The sequence below is a fragment of the Gracilinanus agilis genome, chromosome 3, assembly GCF_016433145.1.
Source record: "Gracilinanus agilis isolate LMUSP501 chromosome 3, AgileGrace, whole genome shotgun sequence".
Lineage (NCBI taxonomy): Eukaryota > Metazoa > Chordata > Mammalia > Didelphimorphia > Didelphidae > Gracilinanus > Gracilinanus agilis.
This window is the reverse complement of record NC_058132.1, coordinates 149,032,959-149,060,542: the sequence shown is the minus strand read 5'-3', so window position 1 is coordinate 149,060,542 and position 27,584 is coordinate 149,032,959.

Genomic DNA, 27,584 nt, shown 5'->3' with positions numbered 1-27,584 from the left:
TGACCTCTGTGATCCACAGATTAAAACATGTTTGCCCATCTCTAGTGGAACTTGAAGGAGATTAAGAAGCATAGCAACTGTACTTGGAATCCTTCCCAAAGCACAAAAGAGGCCAGCTCTATTCTTCAATTCCAGTCCCATGTAGGCTCTTCCTTTTGTGTCTGTACCCCAACACAGTTACAGCTCTTCCTGTTTGTTTGTTATTTCCAATAACATTTCAGGCTGCTCTAATCTAACCACTTATAAAGAAATGATCCCTAATAGGTAGGGTAGAAGCTCTTTTGAAGCTGTATCTTCTCGAGTTTTATCTTCTGTGCTATAACAGTACAGAATAATTACTAACATAGTATGATACCACCTAAGGGTAAAAAAACCAAACAACAAAAGTTGAAGATTTTTTTTTACTTCCCTCAACTTTTCAAATTATTTCCTATTCATAAGAATAGCAATTTTAAACTTTACTTCTCCCTTCAAGCTTCCTGTGACCTTCTCTTCCCTTAGTCTCTCAACTGAAAATCTCACTTTATAAGTTGCCATCCAAAATGGAGGCCATTGACTGAGAGCTCCTATCTTTCTTCCTTCTCATCTCAGAACTCAGATATCTTCTTCTAGATATCACCACATGACATAGTCAAGAGGAAGAAGAGACAAAGGTACAAGACAGAGTTTTGGGGGGACACCCACTCTGTGTGTATATGACCTGGATGAAGATCCAACAAACGAGACTTGAAAAGAATGATGGCACAGATAGGAGGACACCCTGGACAGTGTCAAAGGCTGCAGAGAGGTCAAGAAGGATAAAGACTGAGAAAGGTCAATCATGTTGGCAAGGTAGAGATTATTGGTAACTGGAGAGTTTGTGCTGAATGATAGGTGAAAAGCCAGACTGCTGAGGGTTTAGGAGTGGGAGAAGAGGAGGTGGTTCCATTGAACATAGATGGTTTTCTCAAAGAGTTTAGCCAGGAAAGGGAAGTGAGATAGATGTAGGATGGTAGCTAGGATGGATGTTAAAACAAATGAGAGTTTCTTAAGGAAGGGAGATGAGCCCATAGATAGGGAATTGTGGATCAGAGAAGGAATAGGGATGTGTTAAAGGGAAGGTAGTCAATCTTCCAGAAAAGAGGTTAGGATCAAGGACTACAATGACTTGTTTGTCATTGTAGGAAGAAAGCCATCTCTTTGTGTAAGGCAGGTGTTGAGGAGACAGAGCTGTTCCTTACATACATTAAAAGTTTTATGCCTTTGTAGCAAGTGTCTGCTATTTGCCTTTGTCTCCTTGGCCACCTTGAAGACTTTTCTCAAACTCCACCTTTCTTTTTTTGGGGCCCTAGGTTTACCCTTGCACCTTGTTGCATTGCTTTTGGTTAAAAATGTTAACTCCTCAGTTCCTTCCCTTATAATTGACAACCTTCCTTGGACTCTGCCCCTGAAAATTTTGCTTGCTTTTTCTCTTCTTCCCCAGCATTTTCTTAGGCTCTAATCTAAGACAGATCTCTCCACCCTCCATGTTCTACCTCAAAGATGCCTTCCTTTATTCCCTATATTCTATTCTCTTGCACCTTTTATTTACTTATATACAAGCGAGTCAACCTATGATTCAACAGTGGATTCCCTGACCTCTCTTCTAGGCTCCAACCCTGAACTTTCTCTTTGTTTTGGACATCTCTGATTGCTGGTCCAAAGTGAAATGCTTCTACTTCAAACTCAATATGTTCAAAATTAAGTTCATAATCCCTCCCTCATAAATCAACTCTTTCCCCAATCACCCCTATTTCTGTTAATGGCACCAGCATTATCTTAGTCATCCAGAGCTCAAAACTTGTGCCAGTTTTAATTTCTTCTTCTCTAACCCCTTATCTAGTCAATTAGTATTAGCCCATCAAATCCTCACAACAAGAATAATAGCTGACATTTGCATAGTGTTTGCCATATGCCAGGAATTATTATCTCATTTGATCCTCACAACAACTCTAGAAGGTAGTTGCTATTTTATTATCTTTGTTTTATAGATGAGATAACTGAGGCAGATAGAAGTTAAGTGACTTGCCCAGGGTCACATAGATAATAAGTGTCCTAGGCCAGATTTTAACTCACGTTAGCACAGATTAGATTAGTCATGGATCCTGCCTTGATGGATATTATGATGTAGTAGGAGGATAAGACCCATGACAGATCACCATAATACATGATGTAAATGATGCTCTCTGAAATTTCAGGAGAAGGTGGCTACGAACATAGAACAAGTGGTATGTGGCTTGAACTTTTAAAGGATTGTGAAGAAGGAGGGTACTCTGAGAATAGGGAGAGATGTGAATAAAGCCACAGAATGGGGCAGGGGGCCCAGTATGTTTGGGAGGAATAGTCTGATTTGTCCAGAACAAAAATTGCACCAAGAATAATAGTATCAGGAGCTTGATACTCTGATCCTTTATTAGAGGTAAAATGGACTTGGATTTCATAAATGAGTGACAGGAGTGAATCCTGACAGACTGTCAGACTGCCTAGATTGGAACCTTGAACCAAGCTCCTGATGGAATTCTGTGGTGCTGATAAGAGTTGGAGTCTTCCAACTATCACTGTCTCTGGGGCTAAGCAAGGTCCTGGAGGCTGCTTTTCCTGACTCTCTCTGACTATTCCCTTTGAAAACCTTGGGAATACTGGATTTACAGTTTGGGAAGAGAGAAGTGGCAGTTTGGCAGTGGTTGGAGGAAAGAAGGCTGACAGAAAAGAAGCAAGAAGCAATCTTTTGTCTTTATCTCTGTAAGACAGCAGAGTGGAGACAAGGCTTTGGCCTTGCAGGCCATTTCTGGTTGACCAGGCTCAATTTTGACTAGGCTGATGCTACGACAGCGACTGAAGAACTTTTGGAGGCAGTGTTTTTTAGGAAATATATATAAGTTTATAAGGATATTAGAAATAGGTTGTTTAGTTAGTTTTGGGGAACTAGATAGATTAGGAGAGTGAGAGCAGGTCTGGTTTTTACCAGACAGAAGTGGTTTTTGTGAGGAAACCTTGAGTGGGGAGCGGGTAAAAGTCAGAAATCTCTTTTTAGACTTAGGGAACCCCTTATTTTTGAACCCCCTATCAACTACCCTTTAATTCCTTTACCTTTAAAATATTAAATAGAGGTTTTGAATTTGTACATCTGTCTCCCAGACCCTTACTATCAGCCAGTTTTTACTAGGCCTTAAATTCTATCAACTGCTCATCTCAGCTTACAAAACCCAACTTCAACAGACAACCAGATAGTCTTTTTACCAACAACAACTAAGAAGAAACTTTTAGATACAGTTTCTAAAATTTATCCTAACACCTTTGACTTCCTATTTCTACTGCATGGTTTTCAATGAATTCCAGCTGCATTTATATCAGTGACACACAGGTGGAGCAGGTGTTCTTTCTTAACTACAGTATTTCGTTTGAGGATGACTTGATATGTCTTCTGATAGGACTTTCACTTGATTCTCATTGCCCATGATATAAGACATGACAAATTACATTTCCAAAAAGAGCCTTGATTTATGTGTTTCTTCAACTGTAGTTGTAGAAACTTACCTAACCAGGTAAGTAACCATAAATGTAATGTAGAAAGTTAAAAAACGATTGATTCCATAGATCCTAGAATGTTAGAAATGGGTGAAACTTTAGAAATAATTTCTTAAAAATTTTTTTAACCTTTTAAGTTAAAATTGACTTTTTTAATAAACAAAAATTGATTTTCTCTCCCATCCCATCCACCGAAAAATAAAAATAAAACACAACCTTTATGATAAACATCTTAACAATATTATCTTTTGACCCTCTAATTTTGTAGAGGAGGAAGTTATGATCTAGACGTGTTATTGTGCCCAAGGTCATGCAACTACTTAGTGATCAAACTCATTTCCTTTCTAATAAGAAGTTTGCCTCATTTATTAATTTTGCCTCCTTATATTTTTATGTACAGTATACTTATTACATTTGAAGAGACTCTTCCATAAAGGTGGGGGCTGGATCCTTTAGGAAAGAAATCGCTTTTTGTACTCAAAGGAATAAATATACAGATTGATCTATACAGGCCATTAGGAGAGAGATGATCCAGGAAAGGTCAAAAAGAAGACAGAATCAGAGGTGGTTGGTCTCTTTTTGTGAAATAGTGCTGAGGTTGTTATATGTCATCCTGATGTGAATACACCACTATTTGTTAACCTGACATGAATAAACAAGTATTCACTATGCTATACTATTGGGACATGACAAAAGGCTTCCTGAGATTTGTTAGAACTCATGGCTTGTAACCATTTTTGGAGATTAATGTGAAGAAACAATATTCTCATAAAGAAGCTGGAAAACATTATTGAGATCATAAAAACCCTGAAAAGTTAGGGGCATAGGTGGCATTTTCAAATCCATTGTCACTCAAAGTTAATAACTCTTAGGAAAAGAAAATAAATTTGAACAAATAAACTCCCTGATTAAGTTGATGATATCTGAGAACAGAATTCAGATTTTTAGACCAAAGCTTAAAATATAGGAATGATGGGCTCTTGGCCAGGGACCTAGCAAAGTCTAGTAAGCAGTCAATCAACCAATCAAAAAAGCATTGAATGAGCACATGCTATCTGCTTAATACGTAGTATATTGTGCTGAGCATTGGGGTTATAACAAAAGGTAAAAAATAGTTCCTGCCCTCAAGGAACTTACATTCTAAAGGTAAAGACAATATGTAAAATAAGTGTTATATGTGGAGAATAGAAAAAGTCTTAGAGAAAATTCTAATAGCCAGGGAGACCAGAAAATACCTTCTTTGGAAAGCAATAGTAGAGCTGAGCCTTGAAGGAAGCAAGGGAAAGTAAGAAGAGGAGGTAATGGTTGAGAGTATTCCATGTACATGTTTCTTTTAAGTATGGAATTTGCTCATTGAATTTTATTTTCAGCTCTGTTTTTTTTTTTGGATCAGGAAAGTCTGAAATTTATTTTATTAAATATCATTTTTCCCCCTGGAGGATTTGCTCAGTTTTGTTGGGTATGTAATTCTTGGTTGTAGTTCTAGATCCTTTGCCTTTCAGGATATCATATTCCATGCCCCCTAGTTCCCTTGGCCTGGAAATTATGGAATTTGACTATAATAGTCCTGAAGTATTTTATTTTGGGGTTTCTTTCCAGAGTTGATCCCTGTATTCTTTAAACTTATATTTTCCCTCCTTAATCAAGGCCATTAGGGAAGTTTTCCCTGATGATTTCTTGTAATATGGTATCCAGGCTCTTTTTCTGATAATGGCTTTCAGATAATCCAGTGATTTTTAGATTGTTTTTTTTTTTCTAGATTTATTTTCCAGGTCAGTCATTTTTGCAGTGAGGTATTTTACATTTTCTTCTATTTTTTCCTTCTTTTGATTTTTATCTTATTGTTTCCTGATATTGTATGAATTCATTAGCTTCTATTTGTCCAATTCTAATTTTTAGGAAATTATTTTCTTCTTGAGTTTTGAGTTTCCTTTTCCATTTGACCAATCCTACTCTTAAAGCATTGTTTTTTTCAGTGAGTTTTTTAACCTCCATTTCCATTTGGTTCATTCTATTCCTTGGTGAAATATTTTCTTCAATGTTTTTATGCTTCCATTTCCATTTGGCCTATTTTAGTTTGTAGGGAGTTGATTTCTTCAGTGAATTTTCCTCTAGCTGTCGAGTTTTTCTGTCATTTCTCTTATTGTTTGATCTTCAACTTCTTTTCAAATTTTTCCAGGTATTCTTTTGGAGTCTGACTTCATTTCATGCTTTCCTTTGAGACTTCACATGTTTCCTTTTTGGCACTGTTATTCTCTTATGAATTTATATTTTGGTCTTCCCTGACACTAAAATAACATTTTTAGGTCAAGTTTTTTTCTTTACCTTTTTCTTATTTTTTCTAGGATTTTTTTCCCTATTTATTTTTTCTATCTTATCTGTCAGTTGAGAGTCTTCTTTGTTCCTGGGGTAGAGGGAGCACTGATCCAAGCTAACAGAGTATTCTTCTCTGCTACTTGGGATAGATCTGGTTGCTTTTGTTTCCCATGGTATGTCTGTCAAGGGGGTGATCCTGCTGCCTTGCTCTGGGGAGGCTTATAGGTATTTTTTCCAGGTATTACCTGTATTACCAGTTCACCTATTGTTTTGTAGGCTGGTCTTGTCCCTGCTCTGCTACTTCCTGACAAATGTCTTAGGCTGACTGGTTCCCCACTCTGATGCTTTGTTACCTCAGACTGTCTGCTGCCATATGGGAGTGTATAGGTTCTTGCCCTCTTGCTTTGTTACCCATTGTAAAAAGGAATTCTTTAATTTCTTTAATTTAATGGGGGACCTGGAGGTCCTCTTACTATAGAGATGTGTAGGGATTAACCAGCCCACAGTAACAGGAAGTAGGAGCCAGGGAGCCCCCTGCTGGGTCAGCATCAGTTGTAGGCTGTCAGTTGCTGACAATTAGGAGAGTTAGTTGCTGACAGTTGGGAGAGTCAGTTGCTAACAGGGCTGGCAGTTGCGGGGAAGTTGGCTGCTGGGGTCAGTTGGTCATTGTGGGTTGGTTGCTGGTAGTATGGGTTGGTGTTTAGTTGCTGGAATATAAAGGTGGGCCTGAGCTTACTGAGAAGACTTTTGACTTTAACTTTTAAAGGGTTTTTTGCCTCTGGGATCTCTAGAGAGCAGGAGGTCTGTCTCATAGACAAGGATCTGCTGTCAGTTGGCTACTGACAGTTTGAGCTGCTATAGAAAACTGATTGAAGGATTAAATGGAGGCTGTCTATTATTTTAGGGAGTTAGGTAGTTAGTGAATCATTTATAGATAGTGTAGGTTAGATAGGCCTAGTGTTTGCCAGGCAAGGAGAAGCTGTCCTCAGAAGACAGAGGTAGTTGTTAGGAATTTTAGGTATATTTATAGGGTAAAGATTAGTAATTTTTCTTTCCCTCCTTTACTACATTCTTTTACTAACTCTATTTTAATTAAACTAAATTGTTAATTGTTAAAAGCTGCTAGAAGTTTTCTTTTTTCTGGCTTAAAGGGATAATATTAATTTACAACTCTATTATATTCTCATTAAAACTTAAGTTATTAAAAGCTGCTCTCATATTTTGACAACATCCCTATTTTAACCCTTACACCATGCAGAGTCGCATATAACTCTCAGAAATAGATAATGTGTCTGCTGAATTTGCTAAACTGATCCCCCCCCTTTCTCTTTGATTCTTTATTATAAGGGATAACTTACCATGATAGGGAAGTCAATCTTTGGAAATATATATAATATTAAATCATAACTATATTACTGTGTCCTTATTTCCCTCATTTCAGTGGTGGTGGTATTTTTTTTAAATGCAGTTTACAAAGCAAACAAGGATCATGGCAATTAATACTACTAGGAGACAGCAAATTGCGTTCCTAAAGGCCACTTTCAATGCAACAAGAAGTACAGAATGATTGTGGAAAGGAATCCCACCATAAGTAAAGGGGCTGGTGAAAAGAACCAAAGGGAGAAGAAATCAAAGGAAGAGGATTAAGGAGTATGAGAATAGAAGAAAGTGGAATAGAATGAGTTAAGAAAAGAGGAAATGCTATCAGTAACTATCAATCCCTGGTCCATACAAAATCTCAGAGAAGGACCTTAGCAGACATCTAGCCCAATCACTGCCTTTAAAGACCTCTAGGATGGAAAAACTCAGTATCTCTAGGAAGTCTATTTCACTTTTGGAAGGTTATGATTTTTTTTCTTATGTGAAGCCAAAATCTGCTTCTCTGCACTGTCAATCCATTAATCCTTGTTTAGGTGCTGGCTACATTACATGATTTTTATTAAAATTAAAAATTCATTTTATTAAAATAAAAAAATCTTTTGTTTTTGCATGATTTCTCTGTCTGAGTATATTTCTTCCCTTTTTCCTTCCCAGTGAGTCATCCCTATTAACAAAGAAAAAAAGCAAGAGAAAGAAAGCTCTTCAATAAAACTGGCATATCAGTCATTTCTGATAGTATATGTAATATTCAACATAGTTTTCTCCCTCTCCAAAGAAGGGAGGGAGGTATGTTTTCTAAGCTCCTTTGCAGGGCCAACCTTTTTGGTCATTATAAGTATACAGAATTCAGGGTTTTTTTTTTGTTCATTCCATTTACAATGTTATAGTCATTGCATATTAATTCCCCTGGTTCTACTTACTTCACTATGTATTAATTCTTATGTTTCCCCATGTTTCTTTGATTTCTTCAATATCATCATTTTATATAGCACAATAATGTTCCATTATATGTACAAAGATTTGTTTTGTCATTCTCCAATTCATGGGACTTTGTTTTTAGTTCTTTGCTACCACAAAAAAATTGCTGATGTAGCTGGTGTCTCTCTGGCTTCATTACCCTAAAGAAGCCAGGCTACATCTTCCCCTCGGGTTCTAGTGGAGTACCCTTAAGGGACTTTGGATGTCTTCTCTAATGCCTTTGGCTCAAGCCCCCATTCTAGCTATGTTCCTTCCTATTGTTAGATGCCAATGACAAAAGCCCCAGTTCCATTTAACCACTTAATATAAATTAGCTTTTGTACAATATTTTTTCCTTTGAAGACATAACAAAAAACACAAACATTTTCCCCCAACACATGAGGATACACTCTCTGTCCTTTACCATCTTAGTCTTTCAGGAGAATGAGCCCAGATTTAATCAAGTTTCTACTTAGCTTTGGACATAATGAAGTTTTAATGTAGCATCAATTCTACTAAATTCATGTCCAAATGTGCCATCACTCCAGGACAAATCCTTGTCTCTGCAGGGTTGCAAAGGTTGTTTCTTATTCCTAGGCCCTCAAAAGCTAGATTAGCTATCTGTAAAACCTAGCATGGACTTAACTCTCAGATTTCTGGACCTCTGGTGTCTTGCTCTCAAGGTTGGAGCCTCCAAATTGATTTTCTTTACCCAAGATAGAAGAACCAAGGCCCATATTTATTGGGTTACATAAGAAAGGTCTCCCTCAGAAGTAGAGGACCCAAGACCTCTCCTCTTACAGCATTGTCTTTCACTAGATGCCATCAGCCAGGAAGAAGTCACATGAAGAAAAGTGAAACCAACAGAAGAAATAAATTTAATAATGTCTTTTGAATACCCATTTCTAGTTCTGCAACTTCAGCCAAAGAGGCTGCCATTTTCACCATGTAGCCAGCAGACTGGAACCAGTTAGAGAATGATGGCATGTCATGACTCCAATTCTCTCCAAGATACTTCCATGATATGTCTTCATAAATCTTCCTGAAGCAGGTTCCCCAGCCTCTTCCACATGGGGAATTGAATCAATGGCACACTGCATGTTCATCGAGACTGGGTAAGTTATACTCTCTACTTATTAGCAGATTTTGCCATCTTCAGCAAATTAACCAGGGTACATTTTGAACGCATTGTCTTTGTCCCCAATTCAGAATAGGCTTGTAGAAGCTCAGGGGACCATAAGCATTGTCCCTTCACTTGTTTCCCCAGTGCCAGAAGAGAAATGGTCAAAAGTGTCACAGTCATATCTAGTCCCACAAGTATAGGTGAAAATTACAATTGTGCACAAATATAAAGTTATGCAGATTTGATAAAGAACATTTCTGGCTCAGTAGATAGAGAGCCAGACCCTAGAGTCAGAGGGCTTGGCTTCAAATTTGGTCTCAGACACTTCCTAGTTGTATGGCCCCTGGAAAAGTAATTTAATCCCAATTATCTAGCCCAGTAGTTCCAAAACTTTTTTGGCCTACCACCCCCTTTCCAGAAAAAATATTACTTAGCCCTCTGGAAATTAAATTTTTAAAAATTTTAATAGCAATTAATAGGAAAGATAAATGCACCTGTGGCCATCACCGCGCCCCTGGATCACTGCAGCACCCACCAGGGGGTGGTAGCGCCCACTTTGGGAATAATTGATCTAACCCTTACCTCTCTTCTGACTTGAAGCTAATACTTAGTATTGATTCTAAGATAGAAGGTAAGGGTTAAAAAAAGAAAAAAGAATTTTATAAAGTTTACTAAATATAACCTCTTGTTTAATATTCAACAAGGGCCCATCTTGGTGCTTGAAATAGCCTTCAACCCAAAGGCAACAAAGAAAAAGACAGAAAATCAGCTTCCTGTTACAGTGCTCTGAATATTTTGTCAGTCAGTCAGTCAACAATCATCTACTAACAGCTTAGTATGCATTAGGCACTGTGATACATCCTGAGGATGTGAAGAAAGGCAAAAATGTGTTCCCCAACATCAGGGAATTTACATTCTAATAGCTGTATAAAGTACCATTCTTTCTTTCTTTGAGCTCCTTGGTACAGTAAAGACTCAGTTATTTAGAATATAACTATGCAGAACACAGCTCAGAACACGATTGTGAGCCCCCCCACCCTTGAAAATGACTCGTAGGAAATCCTTTTAAGCTCTCTTTGCGTTCTGTTGTTGTTGTTGATGTTTTTGTTCATTTGTATTCAACTTCATGACCCCATTTGGGGTTTTCTTGACAAAGATACTGGAGTGGTTTGCCACTTTCTTTTCCAGCTCATTTTATAGATGAGGAATTGAAGCAAACTGGGTTAAATGACTTGCCCAGGATCACACAGCTAGGAAATATCTGAGGCCAGACTTGAACTCAGGAAAATGAATCTTCCTGATTCTAAGCCCATTGCTCTGTCCACTGCACCTTTAAACCTTCACTTAGATGCTATTTGCCCTGATTTCACATATAATTCTAATGAGCTAATTAGGGTATAGCAATACCCTCTGGACTCATTCTCCAAGGGTGAAGCCTGCTATATCTTCCCCTCAGGATTCTAGGGGAACCTCTGAGGGGCTGGGAGAGGGCTCTTGTCTCTAATGCTATTAGCTCCAGTCCCCACCAGTTTTTTTGCTCCCCCCCCCATCCAATGTGAGTGCCAGTGACTAGTGCCCCATTTCCACTTGACCATTATCTTTTACAAAAGGATATTTACTTCAAAGCTATAGTAAGAACAAAAGTACAGGTATCCCACTCCCCCAAGTCCCCCTCCTAGTATTTCAAAGGCACACTCCCTCCCCTATACTACCTTGGGCTTAGCAGCCCAGACTGAGCACAGTTTCTACCTAGCATTGCTCCCACTAAATTCAAGCCCAAATGTGGCATTGCTTTTCTGTAAATACTTTTCTCAGCTCTTGCTGGGTTGAGTCCTGAAGATCCCTCCTGAAGCTCTTGCTTCATTGATGCCTTGCTCCTCGAGGCATTACTATAATTCTGTCTACAAAACTAGCTGCTTTCTTGACCTTTTGAAACTCTAGGAACTAGAGTTTCTAGAATGGAAAAGAACAAATGAAGAGATTAAGGCAAGGACCCATGACCCCTTGACTCTCATTAGACGCTGTTGATGGAATCAAACCCAGAGTAAACCCCCAAAGGGAATGACTAAAGCTCTAGTTACTAGTACTTGTGAAAGCATTCCAGATCCAGCATTGCAACTAGTGATTGCAGTCAATCAGAGGCCACCATTCAAGTCAAGCCACCAAGCATTTATTAGGCTTCTCCTCTGTGCTAGGGACTATGCCTACTATAGGCACCATTCACCATGTGATTAATTGACCGCGACCAGTTACAGAACGTCTACACATGTTCCTATGTTTCTCTAAGACTCTTTCATTACACATTACCATGACTCCCCCAGAACTAGACTTTCCTACTTGGGGAATTTACATCAGTAGAGCAAGCTGATGTACTGCACACTCGCCAGTCCCACATGCCAGTTAAGAAAACAAATTTAGAAGGTTGTGTTTTGAGGGAGCTGGGCTGGGGTCAGGTTTCTACTAGAGGGAAACAAAACAAAAGCAACAATAAGTGAAGAGGCTGACGTTAAATCACGCACAACTTTAGGAAGATCATAGATCAGGCATCTGACAATATTTCTGTTGTTCTTAAATCAAAACAACAAAAAGATAGCTTTAATTTTTTTCTTTCTCCCTCCTCTTGAAATTCTAAAAATATATCTAACTTCTTCCAAATTTACATTTTGTGCCAGCCCCTATGTGCCTGGTTTATCCTTTGCTTTTTTTCCTGGCTAGGCCATTCAAACAATTTCTTGGCAGGCCTTTCCTTGCTCCTCTGGCCTGTAGTGGTACTACCTTGTTGTTCCAAGCACAGAACTGGGAACTAGACTCTGCATTCTAATTCCAGCTCTGCCAATGATGTGTTGAGTGACTTTTGGCAAGTTTCTTTGCTTCTCTGCTTCCCAGTGTCTTCTTTATCTACAAAAGGATAGTGTGCTACTGACCTACCTCGGGAAGATGCTAGGGGCTTTAATGAAGAAGCTATGAAGGCTTAAATACAGGCTCTCTTTTGTTCATAAGTTATTTCCTTAGTTGGGCATTTCCTTCTGGTGTGTAGAGGAAGGAGACTGATGCACTTAAAAAAAACCCCTTACCTTCTGATTAGGATTGGTGCTAAGTATTGGTTCTGAGGCAGAAGAGTGGTAAGGGTTAGGCAATCAGAGTTACATGACTCACCCAGATTCATACAGCTAGAAAGTATCTGATGCCAGATTTGAACCCAGAACCTCTCATCTATAGGCTTGGCTCTCTGTCTATTGAGCCACCTACCTTTTTTCAGCCACTGAAGTCCAATTTGGTGTCAGATGATTTCATTTGATTCCTTTTTTTAAATCCTTACCTCCCATATGTGTATTGGTTCTAAGGAAGAAGAGTGGTAAAGGCTAGGCAACGGGGTTAAGTGACTTACACAGGGTCACATAGCTGGAAAGTGTCTGAGGCCAGATTTGAACCTAGGACCTCCTGTCTCTAGGCCTGACTCTCAATCCACTGAGCTACCCAGCTGCCCCTAGTCCTTCGTTTTCAAAGAAAACCATTGACATCATGGAGTGGTATCCTGACTTGCTAGTGAATTGAATTTAAGTGAGGCAAAGTAGCACATTGTCAGTCTAACATTCTCTTTCAGTCATCAAAATCCAGTGGCAAGACAAAAGCCAGGACTAATGGCGATGGCCTGGAATGCAGTGGATGACTTTGACATCTTCAATGTCTGACTAACCTCTAAGCACTCCAAACTGTGTGCTTCAGCTGCAGTAGACAGAGTTCTGGGCTTGGAATCAGAAAGACTTACCTTCCTGAGTTCATATTCAGTCTCAGACACTTACCAGCTAAGTGATCCTGGGCAAATCACCTCTGTTTGTCTCAGTTTCTTCATCTGTGAAAATGGGAAAATAATAGCACCTACCTTCTAGGGTTGTTCTGAGAACTAAATGAGAAAAATTGTAAAGCAATGAGCACAGTACCTGGCACAGAGTAAGAGCTATCTAAATGTAAGTTATTATAATTATTATTGTTCCAGTAAAGAGGCCAAAGAATGGCTCCATTTACTTGAAACCCACTAGCAAAATAAATAACAAGTAAAAAATATCATGGGATCATCTTTGTTCTAAAAAGAAAGCAATCTTCCACAGATAGCCTCCTGCCCCTACCTCCCCTGGGGAAAATCATGTACTAAGATAAGAGAAGTTAGAACACTTTTCCAGACAGTTCCTCCCTCCCTTCTTCCTTCCTTCCTTCCTTCCTTCCTTCCTTCCTTCCTTCCTTCTGTCACATAAGCTCTTCTTCATTTGTAAAACGAAGCTGTTCTTCCAGCTCTAAATCCTATAATTAACTTTATTCATTAACTTTTACAATTTGATGGAAGCCAGGTTTGGTTTTGTGGGGAGCCTTGAGAGAGCTGGAAAAATGACTACAGTAAGGGATCTATTGTACTGGAAATTATTTCTTTAAATGTGAAGAAGTCCTAATTACTGATAGACCTCTGAACAAACACACAGAAAAGATGAATGGTCCCAGTAACATCCAGGATCCTAAGAGTAGCCAAACTCTAAATCACCACTATTTAAAACATATCTCTTCACTTGAAGACCAAACTGGAAAGGCAGGATGTGCACGCTTGCTATTTATTAATGTTGGCATCAAAGGAGAAAAAATTAAAGGGGAGACATGTAGTTAAAGTATTAATTTGTGTTTTAAGAATGCTATATTCTCTTTGGGTGGGACCATTTTACTTCTAGTGTGGGCTCAAGATCAGTGTCACTGGGGGGTTGAATTCAAGTTACAGTAAATGTGGAGTTCAGCCATTCCCTTTGAGAAGTTTGGAGATGAATGAGAACCACAACAAATAAAACCAGCTTTTCCAATTCTGCATTTAAATCCTAGAGTTGGATCCTAGCTGGACAAGTCTAATGGATGATTCTCTGGCTTAACAAGTCAGGTAGAATCTTTGTTAATGGTGACCCACTTAGTTCTTTAGCTTTTGTTTGTTAATATCTTGAGGATCCCAAGTACAAGTTATTGAAAGCATCCCCTCAGACTTGATTAATTTTAAGATAAACATCTTCATGGGAAAGGGCCACCTTTCTTGCAGGAATTATTTTGATACCTTTGCTCTAGTTTATGAGGTTCTCAACCTATGGATTGAGATAACTGGGGAACAAAGAGTTTTTTCAAGAGGTTCTACAAATCCATATGTGAATCCATAAACAAACATTTACCTTTCATAGGCAGCTAGGTGATGCAGTGAATAGAGAGCTAGAACAAGAGTCAGGAAGTTGAGTTCAAATGTACTCCAAGACACTAGCTTTATGACCTTGGGCAAGTCACTTAATCTTTGTCTGCCTTCACTATAAAATGGGTAAAATAATAGCACTTATCTCCCAGTATTGTTGTGAGGATAAAATGAGGTTTTATACATATATATGTTTACATATACTTTGTAAACCGTAAAGCACTATATGAATGTTGTCATTATTATGAAGTCTAAGCAAATATTGTATTATATATTCCTATTTTTCAAATATAGGTAAATGTTACTGTGATGAACAAAATACAGATTCATTTAAAAATGTTCTCGAATTCTTAAAGGGCTTTTGTCATCATTTGTTTTGTCCATCAACACACATTTAAAATATAACTTCTTTCAAGGGGGCTCAACAACATTTTTTTGACATTAAAAAGGGTGTCATAAATAAAAAAAAATATTGGGCATTACTTCTCTAGATCCAAAGATTGCTGTGTTATTCTTTTCTTTGATTCTGCCACCTGTCCTCCTTGGTTTCCCCTTTTCACTAGGCTGTGACTAAACCTAGGGCAGAAAGTTACTTTTTGCATTGGTATATGGGATATCATTGCCTCATTATTGATTGAGCAAGCCTTCTGGATCACTCTTTCTTGACCAGGTTTCTTTGCCATGATCTAGACCTGAGAACTTCCCTGATACTTGTAAAAACTTTGTGGTTTGAGAAGTGAAAAGGTTCAGAGTTAGATGTTGGTACTAGGACTAGAGTCCAAGTTGCAAATATAGTTGCTGATGGGTTTGAATTATGTACAGAGTTCAGACAATTTGCAGCACTCAGTTCCTTCATGCTTTCATGAAGGAAGATGTTGATGTGAGAGCTTTGGAGAAGAGAGTTATTCTTTCTCCTATTCTGAGAGAGAACACATAGGAGAGACCCTTGGGAGAGAGAACAGACTTTGGAAAGCAGATATGATGGGGAAAATAGGCTTTTCAAAATGTTTTTTATTTAGGGACTTTGGGAAATTCCCTTTGAGTAAGATGGAAGCTTCTCTCTAGAACAGAGATCTCTCCCAGATGGATAGTTTGTTTACTCTGTGCATTGTCTGCTATATCTTAATCTGTATATTTTCTTTTTTTTTAAAAATTTATTTCAGTTACATGTAGAAACAATTTTGGATAATTGTTTTCTGATATTTTAAGATTCAGATTTTCTCCTTCTTTCCCTATCTCTCTCCCTGAGACAGTAACTAGTCTGATCTAGGATATTGCTTATGTCATGATAGAAGACACATATTACACATACAATAAAAAGCTCATGAATGAAATAAAGTGGAAGATGGTATGCTTTGATCTGTGATTAGACTCCAACAGCTCCTCCTTTGACTTATGGCATTTTGCATCATGAGTCCCTTGTGATTATCTTGGAAACTTGCTTTGCTGATAATGGTTTAGTTTTCTTCACAGTAGATCATCATATAATATTTCTGTTGTTGTATACTTTGTTCTCCTGGTTCTTCTCACTTTATTTTGTAAGAGTTCATATAAGTCTTTCCAGATTTTTCTGAACTTATCCTGTTCATTATTTCTTATGACACAATAGTATTCCATTGCAACCAAATACCACAATTTGTTCATCCATTCCCCAAGTGATGGACAACTCCTCAGTTTCCAATTCTTTGCTGCTACAAAAAGAACTGCTAAAATATTTTTGTAGAGTAGGTCCTTTCCCCTTATATTTGATCTTTTTGGGATACAGACCCAATAGTGGTACTGCTAGGTCAAAGGGTTTTTATAGCCCTTTGAGCTTGCTTCCATACTGCTCTCCCCATTTTATCAGTTCACAATTCTATCCACATTGTAATAATGATCCAATTTTCCCACATGCCCTCCCATATTTTTTATTTTCTTTTTTGTCATATTAGCCAATCTGATATGTGTGAGGTAGTATCTCAGAGTTGTTGTTTTTTTAAATTTGCACTTCTCTAATTTCAATAGTGATTTGGAGAATGTTTTATATGACTGTAGTTTTAATTTCTTCCTCTGAGAACTGCCTGTTCATATCCTTTGACCACTTTTCTGTTGGGGCATGCTTTGTATTCTTATAAGTTTGACTCTGTTCTCTATATATTGGAGAAAAGAGACCTTTGTCAGATATACTAGTATATATTTTTTTCTCAAATTTGTTGTTTCTCTTCTAATTTTGGTTGCTTTGATTTTGTTTGTACAGAAACTTTTAAAATTAATGTAATCAAAATTATCCATTTCATTTTTTGAAATGTTCTCTATGTTGTGTTTGACTATAAATTCTTTCCTTCCATGTTCCTCTCATTTTTGGGGGTATCACCCTTTATTTCTTAATCAAGTATCCATTTTGACTTTATCCTGGTGTAGGAGTGAGATGTTGGTCTATGTCTAATTCCTGCCATACTGTTTTTACAATTTTCCTAATTTTTATCAAGTAATGAGTTCCTTCCCCAAAAGTTTGGATCCCTGGGTTTATCAACCATTAAGTTGGTATGGATATTAACTACTGTATGTTGAATACCTAATCTATTCCATTGATCCACAACTGTATTTCTTAGCCAGATTGTTTTTTTTTTAAACCCTTAACTTCTGTGTATTGGCTCCTTGGTGGAAGAGTGGTAAAGGTGGGCAATGGGAGTCAAGTGACTTGCCCAGGGTCACACAGCTGGGAAGTATCTGAGAGGCTGGATTTGAACCTAGGACCTCCCGTCTCTAGGCCTGACTCTCAATCCACTGAGCTACCCAGTTGCCCCCTTAGCCAGATTGTTTTAATGATTACCATGTTAGGGTACAGTTTGAAATCTGATATGGCTCAAGCCTCCTTATTTTCGTGTTTTTTCATTGATTCCCTTGGTATTCTTGGCTTTTTCTTCTTCCAGATGAATTTTGTTGTTTATTTTCTAGTTCTCTGAAATAATTTTTAGGTAGCTTGATTGGTATGGCACTGAATAGGTAGATTAATTTAGATAGGACAGGCATTTTTATCATATTTGTTTGGCCTATTGTGATCAATGTATATTTTGCCAATTTTTTAGGCCTGACTTTATTTCTGTGAAAAGTGTTTTTTAATTGTGTTCATACAGTGACTAGATTTGTTTTGGTAGGTATATTCCTAGATATTTTGTATTGTCTAGAGTTATTTTGAATAGAATTTGCTTTTCTATCTCTTGTTGTTGGGCTTTTGTGGTGGTAAACAGAAATGCTAATGATTTATACGGGCTTATTTTGTATCCTGCAACTTTGCTAAAGCTGTTAATTATTTCTATTAGTTTTTTGGTTGATTCTTTAGGATTCCTTAAGTATACCATTATATCATCTGCAAAGAGTGATAACTTTGTTCCCTCATTGCATATTCTAATCCCTTCAATTTCTTTTTCTGCTCTTATTGTTAAAACTAGCTTTTCTAGTATAATATGAAATAGTAGTGGTGATAATGAGCTGTTCTTGCTTTACTCCTGATCTTTTTGGGGAAGGGTTTTAGTTTATATCCATTACAGATAATGCTTGCTGATGGATTTAGATAGATGCCATTTATTATTTTAAGGAAGATTCCATTTATTCCAATGGTTTCTAATATTTTTTTATTAGGAATGGGCATTGTATTTTGTAAAAAAAAATTTCTGAATCTATTGAAGTAATCATATGGTTTCTATTGGTTTTGTTATTGATATTGTCAGTTATGCTGATGATTTTTCTAATATTGAACCATTCCTGCATTCCTGGTATAAAATTCATCTGATAGTGGTGTATGATCTTTGTGATATAATGCCATAATCTCCTTGCTAGAATTTTATTTAAAACTTTTTCATCGATGTTCATTAGGGAATTTGACCTATACTTTTCTTTCTCTATTTTAGTTCTTCCAGGTTTTGGTATCAGTAGCATATTTGTGTCATAAAAAAAGTTTGGAAGGACTCCCACTTCCCCTGATTTTCCAAATAGTTTCTACAGTATTGGAGTTAGTTGTTCTTTGAATGTTTGGTAGAATTTACTTGTGAACCATCTGGCCTTAGGGCCTTTTTCTTAGGGAATTCTTTGATGGTTTGTTCAATTTCTTTTTCTGTAATGGGTTTGTTTAAGTATTCTATTTCCTCTTTTTGTATAATTTTCTGATTTCTGCTTGCAACATGCTTGGATATATAGATTTATTTGTTATTCACTTTTTGTGATAGTCTTTTGTGTAATTTTAGTAAGAAGGAATCAAGCCTTCAGAAAAAAGTTTTGGGTACCTCTTCTCTTTTAAAGAGATAGTAACCAGGAAAGCACTTGAACCTAAAAAAAAATTTATGCTCTTCACCAGCAATATAAATATGAGGTATGGATGTATGTGTTAAAATTTTTTTTAATCCCTCATCTTCTGTCTTGGAATCAATGCTGTGTATTGGTTCCAAGGCAGAAGAGTAGTAAGGGTGGGCAATGGGGGTCAAGTGACTTGCCCAGGGTCACACAGCTGGGAAGTGTCTGAGGTCAGATTTGAACCTAGGACTTCCCGTCTCTAGGCCTGGTTCTCAATCCACTGAACTACCCAGTTGCCCCCTAAAATTTTTTTTTAACAAATTCCTTTCTGGAGAGGATCAGAAGAGGAAGCCACAAGGCTGAATGAAAAAAATGCTGGTGAGTTATTTGAAAGAAGATATTGTTCAATCACATACAGAAGTCCTTAGGGTTTGCAATAAATCCAAAGAAGGCAAACATCTTTTTGTAAAGGCAAAGAATGCTCCAACTTTTCTGTTTTTTGGAGGGAATAAAAAAAAACTCTGGCCCCTGCTGGAATGTTGTTTATGGAAGAGAAAAGTAACACAAGAGAACTGAAATGGGAAGAGTAAACGGGCCCAGAGAGACTCTTATGGGCATAGACTTAATTCCTAAGTAAATTCCCTGGTTGATGCTAGAGCTAGGTTCTTCATAACTTTTTTGTCTTTGAATAGATACTTTCCCTTCAAGGGTCTCAAAACAATTAATATATATGAAAAATGTGTGATTTCCCACAATATCCCTAGGACTCAGTAAACTTCTATTGGGAAAACGAATGCATGTTTCTTTGATACACATATTAAAGAAGTAATTTGGTAATAATAAGACAATATATAAAGACCTATGGGATGTAGCAAAAGCAGTAATTAGAAGAAAATTTATATCACTAAATGCTTATATGAATAAAATAAAGAAAAGATGAATGAATTTGGAATGCAATTAAAAAACTAGAAAAGAAAAAAGTTAAAATCCATAATCAAATTAGAAATCCTAAAAATTAAAGGTGAGATTAATAAAATTGAATCTAAGAAAACCACTGAATTAATAGATAAATCTAGGAGTTGTTTCTATGAAAAAAATCAACAAAATTGATAAACCATTGGTTAATCTAATAAAAATAAGAGAGAAGAAAACCAAATCATTTGCATTAAAGATGAAAAAGGATGAATATACTGCCAATGTAGATAAAATTAAAGCAGCTATTGAGTTATTTTGCCAAACTATATGAAAACAAATTTAACAATGAAAGCTAAATAGAAGAATACTTACTAAAAAAACCAAGCAAACCTACCTAGACCATTAGAGCAAGAAATAGAATGCCTGAATAATGCTATTTTAGAAAAGGAAATCTAACAAGTCATAAACTTCCTAAGAAAAAGGCGTCAGGACAAGATGGATTTTAAATGTTCTACAGAATATTTAAGGACCAATTAATTCCATTATTAAACAAATTATTTGAAATAACAGGTAAAGGAGTTTTACCAAACTCCTTTTATGAAGATGTAACTTGGGAGCCCGGAACAAATTCCATCTAGGTTTCTATTAAGATATCAAATGAGACAATGCATGTGAAAATACTTAATAACTGAAATATGACATAAATGTATTCCTATTATTTATCTATAGTCTTTCAATGACCAGTTTCACTTAATTTTCTGAGCGTCATTTTTTCATCAATAAATTTATTTCACCAATAAAATTGTTACCACTTACATTCTAAGGTTATTTTAATTTTTTTAAAAAAACAATCCTTACTTTCTGTTTTAGAATCAATACTGTATCTTGGTTCCAAAGCAGAAGAACAGTATGGGCTAGGCAATGGGGCTTTAGTGAGTTGCCCAGTGTCACACAGATGAGGAAGTGTATAAGGTCATATTTGAACCCATGACCTCCCATCTCTGGGGCTGGCTTTCAATCCACCTAGCTACCCCCTTACTTTGTTAGGTTATTGTAGAAAATTTTGTAAGTCACTCAGTCTGTAATGCTGTTTCTTAAATAAGACAGTCCAATATCCGTGCCTCTGGCCATATTCACCGATTGTGCTTACCTGGAATTCTCTCCCTCCTCATTTCTGCTTCTTGACTTCCTTGGCTTCCTTCAAATCCCGGCAAAAATCCTCATTTTCTACAGGAAGCCTTTCCTGATCCTTCTTAATGCTATTGACTTCCTTCTGTTAATTAGCTCTAATTTACCCTACATATATCTTTGTATGTGTTTGAATTCATGCTGTCTCTCTCCTTAGACTGGGAGCTCCTTGAGGCCAGGTATCTTTTTTGTTTTTCTTTATAACCCCAATTCTTAACACAATGTCTGACATATTTTGGTGTGGTCATTTTCAGTCTTGTCTTTATGACCCCATTTGTAGTTTTCTTAGCAAAGGTACTAGAGTGATTTACCATTTCCTCCTTCAGCTCATTTTACAGATGAGAAAAATGAGACAAACAGGATTAAATGATTTGCTCAGGATCACATAGCTAGTAAATGTCTGAAGCTGGATTTGAACTTGGGTTTTCCCAACTCCACTTCCAGTGTAGTGGACCACTAGCTGCCTCAGTGACTTGCAATGGGGGATGAAGAGTCTCTTAATTGGCTGTTCAGCCAGAACATCTGATGGATAAAAGAGAATATGTACAAAAGGGGCTGCTGGTCTCTCCTCCTCTTTTTTCTTTCCATCAGTGAAGTGTAAAGATTATTTCCAATTGTGTCTCAAGGATCCAGTGTATATTGAGGAATCAGGGAGATTAGGCTCCTCCCAGCCTCCAGATGATGGCAAGCCCACTGTTGCCTCTTTCCTCTTGTCTTCATACTTTCCTGATCTTGGGGAAACAAATATCCCATGGTAGATGTGCACAGAACCTGGCACATTTTGGATGGTCCAGAGTAGGTTTGTGAGTATAGCACTTACAGTTCCCCCATACTAATAATGGCTGGCAGGAAGGGAAGCATCTACATTAGAGATGATGAGATGGCCACTGATAAGAAGAATGGACCAACTCTTGATTGTTAACAAGAGATAAATGTTGAACCTGATTGGACAGTGTAGTGCTGATGTGAAATATAAAAGAGCTTAATGTTTTGTGTGGCTTAAATACCAGCCCTCCAACTATCTGCAATCAAGTTTATAAATGACCGAATCCTGTTTATTCTGTAAGTGTGAGCTGTGATTCTTCCATGTTTATTATTTCTTTGTACAAATAAATTCCATATTTGATTCCTTTCTGTACCTCTTTTGGAGTACCTTTTTTTACTCCCTCTGTTGGGGTCCTAGACTTTGGCCATTATTGAAACCATAAGCAATTTTCCTGGGGGTGACAAGGTAGGGATTTATTAAGTAGCAGCACTGTTCAGATTTGTACTTCATATTTTCACTGAAATAGAACTTTATCTACCTCCCCTTACCCTCTATTCTACAGGCAAGAAATTCAAGCCCCAATATATGAAGTGACTTGTCCAAGGTCATACAGCTAGAAAATGGCAAAATGGAGACTTGAATTTTGGTCTTCTAAGTCCAGAGCACTTCCAGTACACTTTTATAATTAACAAAGATACCAATAAATAAATAAAGTTTATTTTATAGGAATATTTTTCAAATAATGAAGCAGATTATTTTTTCTTCTTGTAATTTGAAATGAGTCCTTGTACCATTTCCATTTTAGGAAATAAAATCCCTTCTTCAAAATTTCATAGTGAAATCTCATGAAGAACCAGTCATGCCAAATTAACTTCTTTCCTAACGTTTAATATAAGATTTCTGAAGATGTTGAAATAGAAACTGTCTCATGATTTCAACCAAGCATGTGACAAATTATCTCTGGATATCTTTGTGGATAAAAATAGTGAAATATAGGAGGGATGATAGTATTGTCATGAGGAGAATACTGGGGCAGGGCAAGTTGCCTTCAAATACTTAAGTATTTTTAGGATTGGTCCTTGAAAAAATGGATTAAATTCGTTCTGCTTTATCCCGGGAGACACAGCTAGGACTAATGGGTGGAAACTACAGAGAGGTGGATTTTGGTTTGATCAAACTTCTTAGCAATTACAGATATCTAAAAGGTGAATGCTTTTGTTGAGAGGAAGTAAATTCTCTCTCCTGAGAGGTTTTCAAAGAGATGCTGAATGGCCTCTTGTCAGGGATGCTGTAGAAGAGATTTCTGATAGATTGGAATAGATGACCTCTGAGGTTCCTCCTAGCTCTGAGTTCCCATGATTCTCCAACATTTTCACCAATGATTTGGATAGAGACATAGAAGATAAGAGGCATTTAGGTGGCATAGTGGCTAGAACCCCTGGGCCTGGAGTCAAGAAGAGCTGAGTTCAAATTTGGCCTCCAGCACTTATTAGTTGTGTTACCCTGGGAAATGACTTAACTGTTTGACTCAGTTTCCTTATCTGTAAAATGAGCTGGAGAAAGAAATGGCAAACCATTCCAGTATCTTTATCAAGAAAACCCCAAATGGGGTCACTAGGGTTCAGACCTGATTTGACTGAAACACACACACAAAAATAGAAGATAAGGTTTAAAATGTGCTCTCCCACAATACTTGGAGGGATAGTTAAGATACAAGATGACAGAAACAGATTGAATAAATAGGCTAGAATTTAGGGCTGAAACCCTCAAGACAAAGAAGAAAATAAATATAATGTCTTGTATTTAGATTTTTAAAAATCTTTTAAAAGTACAAGGAAAGGATTGGCCAGATTAAGTTGGAGGATGGATGGGTGGGGGGACAGGATGAAACCTGATTTAGCAGAAATTCACATGAGAAAGATCTTGGGAGTTTTAGAGGATCAGAAACTATAAACTAATAATAAAATATTCCTGTTAAGCTAAGCATAAGCATTGCATTAATAGAAGTACAGTAGTGAAATTATAATACTATATGAGTCAGATCATATCTAGAGTCCAAGTTAAAATCTGGATACCACAATTTAGGAGGGGAAAGGACCCATAATGTCCCTAGATTTTAAATTAGTCTAACCATCAGTTACAGATGATAAGCAAGGTAGACTGATTTGTACTTGTAAATCTAAGAGATCAGATTTTACAAAGCCCAGGAACGGTCTTCCAACTTCCTTTCACATGGGAGTTGTTCCTTTAGCCATTCACTTCCTTTCTGGGGTTTTCTTTTTCAAACTCTGAATGCTGCCTTCCCAGGGAAGGAAAATGGCAGCCACTTTAATTAGCTTGCTTATGAAACCATACTCACATTTTTAACTAGTAGCACATTAGTCAAGTTAGTCAATAGTCATTTATTAAGCATCTTTGTTTCAGGTATTGTACTAAGTGCTGGGGATAAAAAAAGGGCAAAGATAGTTCTTGCCCAAAAGGAACTCACAGACTAATGTGGAGACGACATGCAAAGACTATATACAAAAAACATATATTCAAGATAAATAGAGAATAAGTGATAGAGGGAAGGCATGAGAATTGAGTGAATGGGAAGAACTATATACAGAAGGCAGGATTTTAGATTTGAAGGTAACCAGTGAAATCAGGAGACAAAGATGAGGAGGGGGAGCATTCCAGGCATGGAATGCCAGAGCAAAAGCCTGGAGTTGGAAGATGAAGTTTTTTTTGATAGAGGAATATAGCAAAGAGGCCAGTGTCATTGGTTTGAAGAGAAGCAGTAAGGTGTAAGAACCCTGGAGAGGTGGGAGGAGGGAGGGGGTTATAAAGGACTTTGACCATCAAACATAGGATTTTATATTCTTCCTGGAGGTAATAGGGAACCATTTGAGTTTGTTCAGGGGGAAAGGGTGTTCTGATATGGTTAGACCTGTTATGGTCTAAGAGATATGGTTAGATCTATGCTTTCAGATAATCATTTTGGTGGCTGAACAGAAGATGGCCTGGTGATACCTGAGACACAGACCTATCTGCAGGCTATTGCAATAGGCTAGGCATGAAGTGATGAGGATCTGCATCATATCACTGACAGTGTCAGAGGAGAGAAGGAGGTGTATTTTTTTAAATATTTCATTTTCCCAACTACATGTAATAACAATTTTCCACATATAAGTTTTCCAAATTTCCAAACAATTTTTCCAAAATTATAAGATCCAAATTGTCCCCCTCCTTTCCTTCCCTGCTCCTTCCTGGAGATGGTAAGCAATCTGATCTGGGTTATATGTGTATTATCATGTAAAATTACTACCATATTGGCCATTGTTGTAAAAGAATACTCATATATATGAAGTTAACAAGGTCAAACAAAACCCAAATCCTCAAATAAAAACCCAAATAAACCAAAGTGAAAAATTACATGCTTTTGTTTCTCTGAAGATGGATAGCATTCTTTGTCATAAGTCCCTCAGAATTGTCCTGGATCAGATCATTGTATTGCTGAGAGTAGTTAAGTCTTTTAAACAGTTGATTCTCATAACGTATTATTGTTACTGTGTACAATGTTCTTCTCGTTCTGCTTATTTCACTTTGCATCAGTTCATGTAGATCTTTTCAGCTTTTTGTGAAATCATCCAACTCATCATTTCTTAAAGCACAATAGTTTTCCATCACCATCATATGCCACAATGTTTTTCAGCCATTCCTCAGTTGATGGACACCCCTCAATTTTCAATTCTTTGCCTCCACAAAAAGAGCTGCTATAAACATGTTAATACGACTAGGTCCTTCCTCACTCTTTTTTAATCTCTTTGGGATACAGACTTAGTAGTGGTATCATAGGATCAAAGAGTATGCAGTTTTATAGCCCTTTCTGTATAATTTCAAATTGCCCTCCAGAATGGTTGAATCTGTTCACAACTCCACCAGCGATGTATTAGCACCCCAATTTTGTCACCACCCCCTCCAACATTTATCACTTTCCTTTATTGTCATTTTGGCCTGTCTGAAAGGTGTAAGGTGGTACCTCAGAGTTGTTTTAATTTTCTTTCTCTAAACAAGAATGATTTAGAACATTTTTTCATATGATTATTAATAGCTTTGATTTTTTTTCATCTGAAAACTGCTTATTCATATCCTTTGACAATTTGTCAATTGTGGAATGACTTGTATTCTTGTAAATTTGACTTAGTTCTCTATATATTTGAGAAATGAAGTCTTTATCAGAGAAATTTGCTATAAAATCCACTTTGTTGTTTTCCTTCTAATTTTGGTTATACTGTTGTTTGTACAAAACCTTTTTTAATATAATATAATCAAAATTAATCATTTTATCTGGTTATACACACACACATGTATATATATATATATATATATATATATATAAATTCTTCCCTTCTTTAAAGATATAACATAATATGGCCAATTAGGCTGATGGTTTTCCTAGTATTAAACCAGCCCTGCATCCTGGTATAAATTCCACCCAGGCATCGTGAATGACCCTTGTGGTATATTGCTATAGTCTCCTTGCTAGTAATTTATTTAAGCTCTTTGTACCTATGTTCCTTAAGGAAATTAGCCTATAATTTTTTTCTCTGTTTTTGTTCTTCTTGACTTGGGCATCAGTACCATATTTGTGTCATAAAAGGAATTTGGTAGGACTTCTTCTTTGTCTATTTTACCAAATAGTTTGTATATTATTGGGATGAGTTGTTCTTTAAATGTTTGATGGAATTCATTTGTGAATCCATCTGGACCTGGGAATAGTGAGTATACTGATGGCTTGCTCAATTTCTTTTTCTGAGATGGAATTATTTAAGTATTCTATTTCCTCTTTTGTTAATCTGGGCAATTTATATTTCTGTAAATATTCATCCATTTTGCTTAGATTGTCTGATTTATTGGCATATAATTGGGCAAAATAAGTCCTAGTGATTGCTTTAATTTCCTCTTCATTGGTGATGAATTCACTCTTTTCATTTTTGATACTGGTAATTTAATTTTCTTCTTTCCTTTCTAAATTAAATTAACCAATGCTCTATTTTATTTATTTATTTTTAAAAATAAAATGAACTCCTACTTTTATTTATTAGTTCAATGATTCTCTTATTTTCAATTTTATTAATTTTCCCTTTGGGATTTAGTATTTCCAATTTAGTTTTTAATTAGGGATTTTAATTTTGTTCTTTTTCTAGTTTTTTTAGTTGTACACTCAATTCATTGATCTGCTTTTTCTCTATTTTATTGATGCAAGCATTTAGAGATATAAATTTTCCCCCTACATAGTGCTTTGGTTGTATCTAATAAATTTTGATATGTTGTCTCCTCTTTGTCATTATCTTTAATGAATCATTGATTGTTTCTATAATTTATTCTTTGATCCATCTTTTTTTAAAGAATTAGATTATTTAGTTTCTAATTAATTTTTAATTTTATTTCCATAGACTTTATTTATTATAATTTTTATTACATTACAAAATGATGCATTTATTATTTCTGCTTTTCTGCATTTGATTATGAAATTTCTAAGCCTTAATACATAGTTTTTGTGTAGATGATAATAAGAACTAGAACTGAGTTAGCAATTTAAGGTTTGCATCCTAACCCTATGGAATGATCTGAAAGAGACTAAATGACTTGTCCAGGATCATTCAGGTAGTAAGTGTTAGAATCAGGACCAAGAGGAGGAAACATGGAGGATTCATATACATTTGAAAATGTATACAAAGGGCAGGACTGACTGAAAATATCATCTTAAGTTTTATGATTTCCATTCCACCCTCTTCCTTTTTGATAATTTTTATAATGGCTTACCTCTGGTTTTTCTGAAATTTTGTTTCTTCTCTTTTCTTTTTTTTCTTTTCTTTTCTTTTCTTTTCTTTTTTTTCTTTTCTTTTCTTTTCTTTTCTTTTCTTTTCTTT